This window comes from Rattus norvegicus, chromosome 2 (genome assembly GCF_036323735.1).
Source record: "Rattus norvegicus strain BN/NHsdMcwi chromosome 2, GRCr8, whole genome shotgun sequence".
In the NCBI taxonomy this organism is placed as follows: Eukaryota; Metazoa; Chordata; class Mammalia; order Rodentia; family Muridae; genus Rattus; species Rattus norvegicus.
The window spans coordinates 24,520,038-24,525,345 of NC_086020.1; the positions used below are offsets into that span (position 1 = coordinate 24,520,038).

Below are 5,308 nucleotides of genomic sequence, written 5' to 3' on the forward strand. Positions count from 1 at the left end.
ATTGTCATGCAGTTTGTTTAAGGTTGTTTTCTTGTCCTTCAGCTGTGTTTGTTGTTGGGATGGGGATGGCTTGACTCTGCCTGTGCTTTGTGTGTGTGTCTTACACTGGAGCCTAGGCACATGGACTTAGAAGCAGTTAGCGCTTCCTCTGTTCTTCCTGCTCAGGTGGACCATGGTTGAGTAGATGCTGTCCACGGAAGTTGGCTACTGGATTTCTGATGACCTGTACTTCTGATGATCTGGATGGGTGCCTCTGGTTGCACAGGGGTTTCTGCCCACGTTCAGAGCTGGAGTTCTGTAGATGTGTGTGGCCTCAGTTTGGCTGTGGGTCCTCTGGGGTTTAGGATTCTGGCCTGACTTGTAGTGGGGTAGGAGGCTTCAGCTGGCTTTCAGGGAGCTTATTCTGGCCTTAGATAGGGTAGGAGGCTCATGGCACATGTCTTTGGAGAGTCCTCTCTTGAGGAGGAGGCCTCAGACTTTACCCCACTGCCATCAACGGTCTGCAACTTGGTTTCTAAGCGAACTGAATCAGCAAAAACCTACCATTCTTCCCAGAAGCAAAAAGTAAGACTTGACAATTCCAAATCTCTGAAAAGGCAGAACTCTAAACAAATTTTTATGTCTAACTATTAAACTATATTAAACACCTCTAATATAGGTAAAAGTAGGTATACTTTATTGATTTTGAAAAAACTCTTAGCTCTTCTGTCTTAGGAGATCCTGGAAAAGTGGATGGGTATCATGTCCATGTACAGCCCATGTGTACACATGGAGGGCCAGAGGGTGGGATTCGGCACATCCCTCTGTTGCACTGAACCTTACTTTTCAGACAAGGTCTCTCAGAGAACCTGAAGCTTGCAGTTTGTACAGTGTCGCGCCCACCTTGGCCGGCAAGGAAGACGTAACACAGTTGGATTCTTCTCAACAGCCTTTACTGCAGGATACCTTCATTGTTGACACGGGGACCACGAGCGGCAAAGTTGCTCGCCTTATACACACAACAGTATGCTAATAATCTCTCAGGGATTGGTGGGGCACGGGTCACCCCACTGTCATCCCACTATCACCCCACTACTTGTCCTCCAGGGATTGGTGGAGAACGAATCACCTCACCAGCATGGTACCGCCCCCTCATTAGCATATTACCAGCCAACTGACACCAGGTGCAAAACCCGTGCATGCGCAGTACTATTGTTCACCACAGGAGGGCGCCGGATCATACAGCTGCCCTGCCGAGGGGACAAGCCTGCGCATGCGCTTGGGGCTGGCTGTTGGCGCCATCTTCGTTTTGTTGCGCCGCTCCCTACAGTACAGTGCAGATCAACTGCCCCAGACCCCGGGGATCTTAGCTCTGCCTCCCCAGCACTGAGATTTCACACGTGTTTGTTTTGTTTTCATCTTTCTTTTTTAATTTTTTTCTTTTCTTTTATTGGATATTTTCTTTATTTACATTTCAAAAGTTATACTCTTTCCTGGTTTCCCTTCTGGAACCTCCCCATCCTATCCGTCTCCCCCTACTTCTATGAGGGTGCTCCCCTACCCAACCACCCTCTCCCTCCTGACTCCCTCCTCCTGGCATTCCCCTACACTGGGGCATCAAACCTTCACAGGACTAAGGGCCTCTCCTCCCATTGATGCTTGACAAGGCCGATCCTCTGCCATATATGCAGCCATGGGTCCCTCCATGTTTACTCTTTGGTTGGTGGTTTAGTCCATGGGAGCTCTGGGGGTGGAGTCTGGTTGGTTGATAACATTCTTCCTATGGGGTTGCAAACCCCTTCAGCTACCTCAGTCCTTTCACTAACTCCTCTGTTGTGGACCCCGTTCTCAGTTCAAGGGTTGGCTGCGAGCAGCTGCCTCTGTATTCGTGAGGCTCTGGTAGAGCCTCTCAGGAGACAGCTATATCAGGCTCCTGTCAGCATGCACTTCTTAGCATTCACAATAGTGTCTTGGTTTGGTAATTGTATATGGGATGGATCCCCATGTGTGGCAGTCTCTGGATGGCCTTTCCTTGGTCTCTGCTCCACACTCTGTCTCTGTAGTCCTCCTGTGAGTATTTTGGTTTCCCCTTCTAAGAAGGACTGAAGCATGTGCATTTTTTCTGTATCCATTCCTCTGTTGAAGGGCATCTGGGTTCTTTCCAGCCTCTGGCTATTATAAATAAGGCTGCTATGAACAGAGTGGAGCATGTTTCTTTGTTGTATGTTGGAGCATCTTGTGAGTATATGCCCAAGAGAGGTATAGCTGGATCCTCAGGTAGTACCATGTCCAATTCTCTGAGGAACCTCCAGACTGATTTCCAGAGTGGTTGTCACAGTTCTTATTGTACCCCTAGCTTTGCTGTGGGTCTGGGGATCTGCACTAAGGGCCTATGGCTTATACAGCACATATTTCCCACAGAGAGCCATGAGTAAGTCTTGTAATTTGTCTTTTTCTGTCATTTTTTTCTTGGTTTTGGAGGTGTGTCTGTAAGTGTGATACTCTTAGATAACCTTTTCTGCTCACTTGTCCTTGCATTTCACTGTGGGAATGTTACTTTCATTTCACTGTGGGAATGTTACTTTCATTTCACTGTGGGAATGTTACTTTCTTTCCTTTTTCTTTTTCTAAGTTTTATTTGTTTTGTGTAAACATACTGTAGCTGTCTTCAGACACACCAGAGAGGGCATCGGATCCCATTACAGATGGTTGTGAGCCACCATGTGGTTGCTGGGAATTGAACTCAGGACCTCTGGAAGAGCAGCCAGTGCTCTTAACTGCTGAGCCATCTCGCCAGCCCCGGAATATGTTACTTTCATTTCACTGTGGGAATGTTACTTTCATTTCACTGTGGGAATGTTACTTTCATTTTACTGTGGGAATATGTTACTTTCATTTCACTGTGGGAATATGTTACTTTCATGGTTTTGTTTATTTTACCCTTCCTATCAATTAGAAATGCCTTTGCCAGTTTTCCACATATATACCCTATTCTCCTGCTCTCGTGCTGCACTCTACCTGCTCTTTCTCCTTTCACTCTGATGATTTCTTCTGAGGCCCAGTGAATTTATTTAGGGCTGCCTGTATAACTGTGGGCGTGGAGTCACCTTTGGAGCCTGGTCCTCAGAGTGTGCACCGTGGACGACAATGACTGCACTCTCTATTCAGTCAGTCCAGCAGTGAAGCAAAGGCCTGGGAACACTCACCCACACCGCTCCTCTGAGTGTTGGTCTTCTCCACTATTGTTTGAGCTTTTACATCATTGATTCTCCATAATGCTGTTTGCTGATGACTTGGTCAATCACAGTCCTCACCTCCGCTGCTTTCCACTTTAATTCTTTATCGTTTCCTTCTCTACTTGTTTGCCATGTCTGTGTTCAAGGCTTTCTACGAGAACCTCTTTTCTTTGCTTATTTGTGTTCCCTGGCTGTACATTTGTTAAGGATATCTTACATTTCAGGCCCGTTAGTTCCAGTTGTGTTGTCAGGCTTTGGCTTCATTTCTTAGACATGTGTGTTCTTTCCTGCTCTTTTGTATGTTTGGTTGAAAGCAAAACATTTGTAAAATTATGCTTGGAAAATAGACTTGTGCCACGTTTAATGCACATGATGGCAGATTAATCCTCTGGACTGAGTTGTGATTTTTGGCTCTAACATTTCTGTTTGTTTGATTCTTGCTGGCTTGGCAGTGGGGGTGGGATGGAGTTCACTGCCTCTGTTCTGGTTCAGTCTCAGTCTTGGGCACAGCCTGTTTCCCTGTCTCAGGTAAGTACTTCCTGCTCAGTGGTAGGTGAGGTCTTGGATCATGGTGTTTCCCTAAGTTTCTCAGGTGGGACAGATTTTGTTTATTTTAACCTTTCCTGCTGTGTGGATCTCGACCTGTGCTCTGAGAGCGTCCAGTGTTCTGCTGTTCCTTCAGCAGCTTAAGCCTTGTACATCTTAGAGAAGATGGTGCCTGGAGAGAGCTGATATCCAAGGGAGTCTCTTCCCATTCTCTTGCTCTATCCATTTTTTTCTTGTGAGTACTTTGTGAAGTGGTAGAGACTAGCCTCTGAGTTGGTGAACATCTCCATGGTGTTTGTGGCTCAAAGGAGTTCTGAGGTCTCCAGCTGGTTCGTACTCAGTCTTCAGGAGCTACGGGTTTTAAGCCTGAGTACATCTCAACAGCTTGAGTGTTCTCGAAGCTCCTTCCCACAATCACGGCTGCGTTGTATGTCCTGTGTCCCCCTGCAGGTGTCTGCCTTTCCTTTAGGCAGATTCTCTGATGAAATACTCCTTTGGTGGTTGTGGTAGGCTTCAGTTTCCTACGTCCGAGCAGTCTAGTCACACTGTGCCTTTTGTCACCCATTGTACGTGTCAGGCTGTGCACGTGACCTAGGTCCACAGCCCTACTTTCCTTATTTCTGATAAATCATTTTAAAAATCGTTCTTTGGTGAGGCCCTGATAATTCTTTCTAACATCTCTTCTTTTATCACAGACATGCAGATCCAACATATTTTATGATACACATGTTAAAAATAACACGATGGGGTTGGGGATTTAGCTCAGTGGTAGAGCGCTTGCCTAGCAAGCACAAGGCCCTGGGTTCGGTCCCCAGCTCCGAAAAAAAGAAAAAAAAAATAACACGGTGGCGGGGAAAGGAAGCTGCTAATTGTTGTTGCTCGAGACTGAACCCAGGACGTCATGCATGTTGAGTCTGTGCTACTATTGAACTGCCAGCCACTTGGTGTCATTTCTTCTTTTCTTCTAGCTTCACCACCCATCTACTGACCTCCTCCAACTTTTTTAGACAGAGAGTTAAGACCTTCATTCTTCAGGTTGCTGCAGTCTACAAATGTAGACTGTATCTTTGAAGAACAAGTGATGACAGCTTTGGTTTTTTTCTACTTTTTGTACCCATGAGTGCATTTATTTTTATCAAGATTTAGGTGGACGGGCTACAATGGCTTCCTGTTTTCAACTCATTCAAAGATTTTTACTATTGTTGTTGTTGTTGTTGTTGCTTTAAAGTCCTCGGTAAAGGCTTGGTTTTGTTTTTATTCTTTTTTCTACTTATCTTTTTTATCTGATTTCAATCCCTTCTGTTCATAGACTTTCCTGTTTTCTTTATGTTCAGAATTTTCTTCTAGTAAAAATATATTTTTACATTAAATTTTAACTGTATTAGTTAAAAATGTAGGGGCTTACCTGCCATCCTTTGATATTTTGTGTTCTGTATATTCTAGGCACAGTATGGCATCCTTACTGCCTTCTGAGTATACAAATTGTTCCAGTGTTCCCAGTTGTCATCCACATTCCATACTTACATGTCAGCCTTTTTAAGGTTAGT

The 5,308-nt window shown here is 45.2% G+C and overlaps 1 protein-coding gene across 48 annotated transcripts in view; it reads left to right on the forward strand.

Moving 5' to 3' along the window:
• Ssbp2 (single-stranded DNA binding protein 2) overlaps positions 1-5,308 on the forward strand; it is a 288,275-nt gene that overhangs the window by 134,544 nt on the left and 148,423 nt on the right. The window contains exon 1 of one of the 48 annotated variants that reach the window (XM_063282023.1): positions 5,210-5,302. The exons of the other annotated variants lie outside the window; for them this stretch is intronic. The gene's annotated coding sequence lies outside the window, so the exon portion shown is untranslated. Of the gene's footprint in view, positions 1-5,209; positions 5,303-5,308 lie in introns of those variants that run through there. 48 annotated transcript variants of the gene reach the window in all.